The sequence below is a fragment of the Geotrypetes seraphini genome, chromosome 1 (assembly GCF_902459505.1).
Source record: "Geotrypetes seraphini chromosome 1, aGeoSer1.1, whole genome shotgun sequence".
NCBI classification, from domain to species: domain Eukaryota; kingdom Metazoa; phylum Chordata; class Amphibia; order Gymnophiona; family Dermophiidae; genus Geotrypetes; species Geotrypetes seraphini.
Window position 1 is genome coordinate 527383896 of NC_047084.1, and position 11571 is coordinate 527395466.

General features: G+C 42.7%; 1 protein-coding gene across 1 annotated transcript in view; it reads left to right on the forward strand.

Annotated features, from left to right (window-relative positions):
- LOC117352546 (protein-lysine 6-oxidase) overlaps positions 1 to 11571 on the forward strand; it is a 71944-nt gene that overhangs the window by 53164 nt on the left and 7209 nt on the right. The gene's annotated exons all lie outside the window — the stretch shown is intronic.

The window sequence follows — 11571 nt, forward strand, 5'->3', positions numbered from 1 at the left end:
CTGTTAAAATATTATAAGCAGTGGTGTATCTGGCAGGGTGGGAACCCATAGCAGAGCAACCCTACTCTTGCTGCAGCACCCCCTCCTCTGGCCAAAGCACCCTCCTCCTCCAGGCAGTGAGAAGGTATGTGGATCAATCACAGGGTTGCGGTCCACCTGCACGTGGCCATTGCCTCTGCTGGTCCTCCACACAAGAACAGGAAGTTGACAAAGGGGGTGGGAGTCAGTGCACCACAGACCTGCGAATGATGCAGCACCCCTGAGCTCCCTGCACCCAGGGCAGACCACCCCCCACTCTTCAGTACACCACTAAGACGTTAGTGCTACCCCCAGAAAAACCCCATATCTTAAAAGTTACCCACGTTGATAACTACCCCCTGAGGACCAGATTCTTTTTTTTTTTTTTTAATCTTTATTCATTTTAAAACAATAAATAAGTGCAACATATTACACAGTCAGATTCTATATTGGACAACTACACCAGGCACTGCTAGGCACTCAAATTGCAGCCTAAGATTGGGATCCACACCTATTTCTTTTTTTTAATTGGCTTGGTAATTGACTGCGCTGGTTTTCAGTCAATAATAATAATTAAAAAAAAAAGATTAATTAAACAGTTTAAGAGTTTGATGCTGAGCTCTTAGGACTCCTAGTGATGCCTAAACGGAGGTGCATTCCCACGCCTAAGGACATATATCTCAAATGGTTAGGAGTGGAGAATAGGTATGGTTGACTTAGGTGTCGTTAGGTGTCCGAGATAGGCACCGATGAATTAGGCCAGCAAAAAAACTGGCCTAACGGAGGGGCATCTACATTTAGAATTTTTAGCGATGTATGCTTAGGTGCCACTATGGAAATGCCACGTCACGTTATAGAAATTGTGAACAATTAGATCTTATTTTGAGTTTACTGCTTTTAGATTATTGGTTCAATTGTTACTACTGAGTCTTCCCGATTATTGAAATATTATCTATCTGACAGTCACCAAGAAAGAATTAGCAAGACTTACAATAATACAGAATACAGCGGTCAGAATGATTTATAGCCTGAAGAAATTTGATCATGTTACACCCTTTTATTGCGAATTGCATTGGCTGCTAATGGAGGCCCGGGTATTGTTTAAACTAGGCTGTTTCTGTTACAAGGCTGTTTATGGTACAGCTCCTTCTTACTTAGTCAATAGATTTTCTTTAGCATCATACAGACATAGTAGAAGAACTCATCCTTTGTTTAATTTTCCATCTGTCTAAATCATACTTTGGCATCTCAGGCAGCTCTTCATGACAACGAATTCCGAATATTGTTGCTTACTACCCATTCCTATGGCCATTTTAGAAAACAATTAAAGACCTATCTTTTTTCTAAATATTTAACTGTTTAATGAATCATCTTATTTCATGTAACATGTTTACTTTTACAACTTTTTGTAAACCGCGTTGAACTTCTGGTTACACGGTCAATAAGCACAATGTTATGTTATGTTATGTAGGCATGATTGTATACATGGTGCCTAGTGGCTGATTGACAACCGTGCCAAGCTGCACCTGCAATGTAGGTACTGCCAGGTGCCATTTATACAATCAGGCCCTGAGTGATTGAAAAATGGGTGTCGATTAGTAAACACTGAATAATTAATTTAAAATACACAAGGCAAGTCTATACTTTGGTGCCTACTAGTGCTGCCCGATTCAGGAAAAAAATTTTTTGATTCAATTCGATTCAGCCTATTGAATTGATTTTTCGATTCGATTCGATTTTCCTGCCCAATTGGGTGTTTTTTTTCAAACATCCTGGTGGGTTTATTTTACAGCCTCTTCACCCCCTTTGCCTTCTAAACACACTGGCGCTGTGGTGTAAACAAAATAAACAAACAAAAAAGACTTTTCCTCTCTCTGTTAAATCCTAGCTCACGTTTGCGGTCTAACACCTGCTCTGGCAGGATACACATTTCAAATCTGACATATTGTAATCACAAAGCAGAAAATAAAATTATTTTTTCTACCTTTTGTTGTCTGGTCATTATTCAAATTTTGTTGGTCTCAGGCTCTGGTTGTCTTCTGATAACTTGCTTGCCAGGGTCTTCTTCTTTCTTCTTTCTCCCTGTTAATCATCCATCTTCCATCTCTATCCTCCCCTTCCGTTTCTCTTCCCTCCCCAGGAGGTCTGGCATCTTTCCTTTTTTTCGTCTCCCTCTACAGATCCACCTTTTCTTAACTACCCTTTCATCCAGCATCTCTCCTTCCTTCCCCACCACCCCAGGGTCCACCATCTCTCCCTTTCTTTTCCCAACTACCCTCCTATTCAGTATCTCTATCCCCCCTCCACACCATTCCTTGCGTCCAACTTCTTTCCCTTTCTGTTCCTTCCCTCCCTAAATCCCATTGTCCATCATCTCTCTCCCTCTCCTCTATTTTCAGACCCATTTCTTCCTCCCCAAAGTCCGGCATATGCACATCTCTTTGAACCCCCCCTTCCCTCCCTCCATGTACTTCTATACCAGGGCCCCCCTCCCCTGAAGGTCTGTCCCCCCTTGAAGGTCTGTCCCCCCTTGAAGGCCTGACCCCACCCCTAAAGGCCCGTGTCACCATCCTTGAAGCCATCTTTCGATATTTATAGTATATATAAAGAGAATCTCACTCTTTACCCCAAAGCAGTTCACTCCAACTTAGATAATATAGTAGCGCTAGATAATATATCAATGTTTTATAAATTCTTTCTTAGTCCAGTTTCTTTACAACAGTACATCTTAGGAATTCAGATATCCACCCTTATCAATAGATACAGATGGTGGGATTCTTCATGATTCCAAGTACTATTTCCCAACTATTTACTTATTTCAATTATTTTATATAAATATATAAATAATAGACTTAGCTTATTCAAAGTCCATTCCCCTTCCCGATGCGTTTCGCCGAACTTTCTCAAGGTCGGGGGAACTGGACATTACAGCATTTAAAAAATGGCTGGTTATACTAGGAGAAGCTATGCTGTAATGTCCAGTTCCCCCGACCTTGAGAAAGTTCGGTGAAACGCGTCGGGAAGGGGAATGGACTTTGAATAAGCTAAGTCTATTATTTATATAAAATAATTGAAATAAGTAAATAGTAGGGAAATAGTACTTGGAATCATGAAGAATCCCACCACCTGTATCTATTGATAAGGGTGGATATCTGAATTCCTAAGATGTACTGTTGTAAAGAAACTGGACTAAGAAAGAATTAATAAAACATTGATATATTATCTAGCGCTACTATACTATCTAAGTTAGAATGAACTGTTTTGGGGTAAAGAGTGAGACCATCCTTGAAGGCCTGTTTCCCCCTTGAAGGCTTGCCCCCCTTTAAAGGTCTGTATCTCACCCCTGAAGGCCTGCCTTTCCCACCTAGAGGCCTGTATCCCCCCGTTGAAGACATGTTCCCCCTTCGAAGGCCTGCCTGTCCCCTTGAAGGCTTGTCCCCTCCCTTGAAGGCCTATCCCAGCCCTGAAGGCCTGCCTGTCCCCCCTAAAGGCCTGTCTCCCCCCTTGAAGACCTGTCCCCCCCTTTGAAGGCCTGCCTCCCCCCTTAAAGGCTGTTCCCCCCCTTGAAGGTCTATCCCCCCGTGAAGGCCTGCCTGTCCCCCCTAAAGGCCTGTCCCCCCCTTTGAAGACCTGCCTGCCTGTCCCACCCCGAAGGACTGCTCATTCCCCCCACGAAGGCCTGCATGTTCCCCCTGGCCTCCCACTGGGGTCTGGCTTCTCCCCTGGCCTCCCCGCACTGTTTACCTTCCAGGAACAGCCTGCAAACAAGATCATGGTGCTAGCGATCTTTGTTCTTCTTCAGAGCTGTTTCCTCTGTCGCGGTCCCACCCCTCCTCTGACATCATACCTGAATTGTTTAAAAGTAAGATGTCAAATTATTTACCATCTAGGTCTCTGAGGTCTGAGAACTCATCATTAAAAACAAATGTTAATCTAAAATATGCTGAGACCAGTAAAATGGCCTTTTGCTGTGCGGGGGTCAAATTGTGGAATTCACTTGTCAGTCAATTACAAAAAAGTCATGACAAGAGTAATTTCAGAAAACAAAAACGCAGTTATTTGTTATTTCTAGAACTGATCTTTCCAGTTGTTCTTTTGATAGGCCCTTCACATGATTTTCTGATGATTTTATGTTAATGTTTCTTTGATTTTATTTGTTTTATTGAATTATGTATGTAACGATATGTAAACCGTTTAGGTTTAAATGGTATATAAATTTTTAAAATAAAAATAAATACTATTAATTACACAGGTCAACACATCAATTTCATCAGAGTTAATTTTGGGTGGGTTTTGTAGCATTTTTCATGCTGATTTCAAATCTGTGTTTAGCTTTTCACTAGCATGTCACATTTTTGTGATGAGGATCATTATATATAATTATAAACATTAATTGGGCAGTATATCATGTGTTTATAGGATAAGCGTATAAGGAAGGATAATGACAGTTGTCTTTGTTTTTTTATGCTACAGACATTATTTATGGTGATTAATATCAGTCTTTATCATGTCAAGACATTGTACTAATCATCCAGATAGTTTCTGTTATGTCTGTGGTTCATTCACAACAAAAGCACAACATCGTCCAATTACCATAGATCTGACGAAGGTATACAAATTGTACTTTGGCTGTCCACTGGGTGACCAAGATAAGTCTTGGGCTCCACATATCATCTGTACCAGTTGTTCCAATGGACTTCATAACTGGCTCAATTGACGAAAGGCAGCAATGTCATTTGCAATCCCAATGATATGGAGGGAACCACAAGACCATATTAAAGATTGCTACTTTTGCCTTGTGAATACAAGTGGATTCTCAGCTAAAACTAAGCACAAAATTATATATCCTACTCTGGATTCTGCTATTAGGCCTGTTCCTCATGATGACTCACTGCCTGTCCCTATCCCTCCAAAAGATGGACTTGCTTCTGTGGAACATGATGGGGAATGTGATGATGATGCAGCAGCTGGTCACAATCCAGAATTATCTGATCCTGATTATGTGAATGATGAAGATTCAGAACCAGAGACCTTTACACAAGCTGAGCTCAATGATCTTATTCATGATCTAAATCTTTCAAAAGAAAAAGTAGAACTTCTTGCTTCAAGGCTTAAGCAAAAGCACTTGCTTGCAAAAGATGCTAATATAACTCATTACATCTATATATATAAAATCGGAGGTATGTATGTGTGTATGTATTTATGTGTGTGTGTGTGTGTATGTGCTGCGATCACGCAAAAACGGCTTGACCGATTTGAACGAAACTTGGTATGCAGATCCCTCACTACCTGGGGTGATATGTTCTGGGGGTCTCGCGGCCCAATTGCACACGTGGGCGGAGCTACAAACAGAAAAATCAGATTTCACCCATTCATGTCAATGGAAAAAATGTAAAAAGCTGCCATTCTCACAGTAATTCAAAAACGGCTTGACCGATTTGAACGAACCTTGGTATGCTGATCCCTCACTACCTGGGGTGATATGTTCTGGGGGTCTCGCGGCCCACCTGCACACGTGGGCGGAGCTACAAACAGAAAATCAGATTTCACCCATTCATGTCAATGGAAAAAATGTAAAAAGCTGCCATTCTCACAGTAATTCAAAAACGGCTTGACCGATTTCAACGAAACTTGGTATGCAGATCCCTCACTACCTGGGGTGATATGTTCTGGGGGTCTCGCGGCCCACCAGCACACGTGGGCGGAGCTACAAACAGAAAATCAGATATCACCCATTCATGTCAATGGAAAAAATATAAACAGCTGCCATTCTCACAGTAATTCAAAAACGGCTTGACCGATTTGAACGAAACTTGGTATGCAGATCCCTCACTACCTGGGGTGATATGTTCTGGGGGTCTCTCGGCCCACAACTCTATGTTGCTTGCTCAAGGGTGGGTTCACCCAACAATTTATATGTTCTTGCTCCTGGAGGTGAAACTAAAAATGTTGTTTATAATCACGTTTTGCGTTAGTTGTATTGTATTCATTTTGTCAAATATTTCACATTATTATTTGAATATTGTACTTTTATTAAGCTGTAAAACAATAATTTCATTCACCACTATAAAGTATCTTTATTTGAATCCATTTACAGTGTTATTGCTATAATTAAATACCCGTGCAATGCCGGGTCATCAGCTAGTAAAAAATAATCATAACTTAACAACATTCTTCACTGTAAATGGCTCATTGTGCTTTTGTCATGACATCAACAAGCTCTTCAAGTTTGTCACAAGTGCATTGTCCAGATGAATGGCATCTCTTCATTGATTCTTCACAGAGAAGCTTGATGGCAGTGTTACTGCACAATGGAAACTCCAATCCAAGTATACCAATTGCTCATTCTGTTCATCTAAAGGAGTCTTATGAGAATATGAATAATTTACTAGAAGCAATCAGTTATAAAAACACACCTGTGGAATATCTGTGGTGATCTGAAGGTCAATGGCATGCTAATGGGAAAGCAAGGAGGATTCACTAAATTCTGCTGTTTCCTGTGCTTCTGGGATAGCAGATCTACAGCTGAATATTATGTCAAGCATGTCTGGCAGCTGAGGGATACCTATAACCCAGGGACAAGCAGTGTGAAATTTATGCCATTGGTGGATCTTCATAAAATATTTCTTCCACCTTTTCATATCAAGCTGGGGTTGATGAAGAACCTGGTAAAGGCCATGCAGTGTCTCCCCATTCTCCCTACTCTTTGATCCAGTTATTATCACCCTCCCTTTCCCCTTCCCCTTCCTGTGTTACTTTGACACTGTTCCTTCCTGCTTCTGCTTCCAACACAGGACCACCTTGCTGAGGCATGTGCTGTTAGCTGTGCCAGTCCTTTGCCCCTCTGTCAATTCCTGTTCTAGGACAGAGGTCTGGCAAAGCCAACAGTCACAGCGTGCACTCCAGCAGAACGGTCCCGCTCATATTTCTTCTTACAGTCACCAAAATTTGGACAAAATTGGACAAAAGCAGAAAAATAAAAAAGCCAATAACAGAGCCCTCAGTAAATGCAGAAGAAAATACACAAGCATGAGACCATTTCTCAGCATGAACCAGATTCATGCCCTAACATAAACTTCCTGTGTGGAAGGGTACAGCAGCAGAATTCAGAGTGGGTGTGCCCAGGAAAATGGTCCTTGATGTCTTTTCTGCTGGTTTTACCAATGTCACTACTGCTGAGGTGCTGAGAAGGCAGTAATATTGGTGGGCTTGGCAGATCTGTACAGAATTCTGCACAGTTGTGGTGGAATTCTGTGTAAATTCTGCACTGCACCGCAGCACAAAATTCTGCAAGGAGTAATATATTGGCAGCAGCAACAAACAGATATATATATATATATAAAATCTCTGAGGTTTTACTCTCAGTTTCTTCTCAAAGAATGTGCCAATTTTCTTACGTGTCTTCTTAGTCCTACTACAGAGGGTATTGGGGACTAAGTACAGTTCTCTTTAATTCTTGCCTGCTGTAGTGAGCAGCAGAATAACAGACTTCATTTTAGGATTCCATTCTCTGTTCAGAAACTGATTACCTTGAGGCTTAGGGACTCCAAGGATCAGGTACTGTTTTTTTAAGCTTGGAATCCAATAATCTGCGCTAGGATCTTCAGGAACCCTGTGGAGTTATTTATAAGTTCTGCAAACACTGTGTCATTAAAGATTTTTAAAAGTATATGTACGGGATTTTTTCTCTTACTTAAATCCATTACCCTAAGTCAGGGAAGTGGTAGGCACTCTCATCACCCCTCTAATGAGATGTAAAGTGATCTTATCCCAGAAAGGTTCCACAGACTTTCTTTAGGAAAACTATAGTGAGCTTTCTGGGCCAATGCCTGAAGAATAACAAGGGTGTGTGGAAATTTGGAAAAATCCCACATCCCTAATTCATCAAAAGGGAATTATAACTATGAGACATCTGAGCCTTGGCATCACTGAAATCCCAAAGTACGTACTGTTACAGAATAAGGGAGACGGCCCAAGAATTTTGGCATAGTAGCCAAACAGTAGCAAACATCTGGATCTACCTATGTGGGCTGAATGCAGATGGAGTCCTTTCTTCCCTAAACAAAATAATTTCTTTTTTGATCTGGAACACTCAATTCATAGAATATGTAAACTACTTTGGTTGTACCACAGAAAGTTGGTATATCAAGTCCATGTTCATTTACCCTTTCAGAACTCTTACTGAACAGCTAGTACCAAGGGGAAATCCTGCCAATCCAACTTGATCAGCTTCTTTGACTGGGTGACGGGGAAGCTCGATGTTGGAGAGTCCTTGGACATTGTATACTTGGACTTCAGCAAAGCATTTGATAGTGTCCCACACCGCAGGTTGTTGTGCAAAATGAGTTCTATAGGATTAGGTGACACTTTGACAAAATGGGTTGGGGACTGGCTTGATGGTAGGCTTCAGAGGGTGGTGGTGAACGCCACCCCCTCCGTAACGACGGCAGTGATCAGCGGAGTGCCACAGGGCTCGGTCTTAGGCCCGATCCTTTTCAATATCTTTATAAGGGACTTGGCTGAGGGGCTTCGCGGTAAAATAACGTTATTCGCTGATGACGCCAAACTATGTAATATAACAAGCAAGAGCACAACGAACAATATGAAACACGACCTACTCCTATTGGAGCAATGGTCAAGGACCTTGCAACTGAGTTTCAATGCCAAGAAATGCAAAGTCATGCACCTCGGCAGTCAAAATCCATGCGAGACTTACACCCTAAATGGCGAGATCCTAGCAAGGACTGTTGCAGAACGGGACTTAGGGGTGATCATCAGTGAAGACATGAAGACTGCCAATCAAGTGGAGTGGGCTTCATCTAAGGCTAGGCAGATCATAGGATGTATACGTAGGAGTTTCGTCAGCCGTAAGCCTGAAGTCATTATGCCGTTGTATAGATCCATGGTGAGGCCCCATCTGGAATATTGCGTGCAATTCTGGAGGCCTCATTACCGCAAGGATGTACTGAGGCTTGAGTCAGTCCAGCGAATGGCCACCCGGATGGTCTCGGGACTCAAGGATCTCCCGTACGAGGAACGGCTGGATAAATTGCGGCTATACTCACTCGAGGAACGCAGAGAGAGGGGAGATATGGTCGAGACGTTCAAGTACCTCACGGGCCGTATCGAGGTAGAAGAGGATATCTTCTTTTTCAAAGGTCCGACGGCAACAAGAGGACATCCATGGAAAATCAGGGGGTGGGGGGAAGTTGTACGGCGACACCAGGAAATACTTTTTCACCGAAAGAGTGGTTGATCGCTGGAATAGACTTCCACTTCAGGTGATCGAGGCAAGCAGTGTGCCTGATTTTAAGAAGAAATGGGATCGTCACGTGGGATCTCTGCACGGAGTTAAATAGGGGAGGGTCATTGGGGTGGGCAGACTAGATGGGCCGCGGCCCTTATCTGCCGTCTTTTTCTATGTTTCTATGTTACCTTAGTTATGAGAAGCTAAGAGAAAAGGGGAAAAAAAAACCCAATGGCTACATATAAATGTTTTGTTGTAGTAGATATTTAGAAACATGATGGCAAATAAAGGCCAAATGGCCCATCCAGTCTGCCCGTCTGCAGCATCAACTATCTTCTGACCAATAAATGTAAGTCATTAGGAATACCAGCCTGGTGTGTGAAATGTCTTTTTACATTGAATGAGTAGGCCAAAGAAACAGCAAAAAACCTGCAATAATTCTTATCCTTCTTATAGTTTTGCTGGGTATGTTCAGTACCCTAACATGGTTCTAATTATTCAGATAAGATAAAGTTCCCCAAAGAGCTTACAATTAAAATGGGTACCCAAGGTGGCAGAAGACAGTGATTTGCTCAGTTTCTCTCAGTGCTCTAATCACTAGGCTAAGAACATAAGACTAGCCTTACTGGGTCAGACCAATGGTCCATCTAGCCCAGTATCCCCATCTTCACGGAGGCCAATCCAATCACAAGTACCTGGCAAAAACCCAAAAAGTAGCAGCATTCCATGCCACCGATCCAGGGCAAGCAGTGGCTTCCCCCATGTCTGCCTCTTCCACTGCTTGCAGAATTTTGAAACTGAATGCATTTTGATGCTCATTTCACCTGGAACTTCAGGAAAAGAAGAAATCTACAGAAAAGAAATGGGTATACAAGAATCTGCATAAAGGACCCCTTTTACAAAGCTATGATAGTGATGCTGCCATGGTAAATGCACTGAAGCCCATTCAATTCGTATAGACTTCGGTGTGTTTTAGAGCAGTGGTTCCCAACCCTGTCCGACCACCAGCCAGTCGGGTTTTTCGAATGACCCTAATGAATAGGCATGAGTGATTTGCATATAATGAAGGTGAGAGGCATTCAAATCTGCCCCATGCATATTCATTAGGGCTATCCTGAAAATCTGACTGGCTGGTAGTCCTCCAGGACAGGGTTGGGAACCACTGTTTTAGGGTGTCAGGTCAAAAGTGCGCCGGGACAAAGGCGCGCCCAAAACAATTGAGCGCAGCGCGGAGGCGCATGCCACTCAAAATTACTGTTTTTAGGGCTCCGACGGGGGAGTGTGGGGGGGGGAACCCCCCACACTTTACTTAATAGACTTTGCGCCGCGTTGTGGGGGCGTTGTGGGGGGTGTGGGGGGGTTGTAACCCCCCACATTTTACTGAAAACTTCACTTTTTCCCTGTTTTTAGGGAAAAAGTTAAGTTTACAGTAAAATGTGGAGGGTTACAACCCCCTAAACCCCCCATAACGCCGGCGCGATGTCTATTAAGTAAAGTGGGGGGGTTCCCCAACAAAACCCCCCGTCGGAGCCCCTAAAAAGTAATTTTGAGCGGCGCGCGCCTCCGCACTGCGCTCAATTGTCTGGGCGCGCCTTTGTCTTTCGCGCCGTTGTCTATGAACCCTGTTTTAGAGAATGATACGGGGACAAATTTTTCCCCTTCCCTGCGGGAACTCATTTTCCCATCCCATCCCCACAAGTTCTTTTCCTGTCTCTACCCCATTCCTGAAAACTCCGTTCTCATCTGCACAAGCCTCAAACACTTTAAAATCATATGTGTTTGAGGCTTGTGCAGATGAGAACGGAGTTTTCAGGAATGGGGTAGAGACAGGAACAAAACTCGTGCGCATGGGACAGTGAGATTGAGTTCCTGTGGGGTTGGGGACAAATTTAACCCCGTGTCATTCTCTAGTGTGTTTACTATGGCAGCATTGCTACCACGGCTTTGTAAAAGGGGCCCAAAAATGTGTTTTGCCTAAATGTGCTAATTTTTAAAAAAAACTAGGCACAGAACGTACAAAGCTATACCTTGTATGATTTATTCAATAATTTTAACTGCTCACAGAAAATTAAATTCTTGGGCAACACATGCATTAGTCCATGCTTATCCAATTCAACTGACTAAAGGCAGGGGATTGCTTTTTTATTTTTTTTTTCTGTGCTTTCTCCAGAAATCTGCCTTAAATGTCTTTTTTGTTTCACTATTCTGTTTAACTATGCTGCATTCCTCAGCATTTTTCAGGGGCTGCATACTTGACATTTCTTTCTGTCATATGCAGTTTCCTAAGTAGGACTAGCCAAAAGGGA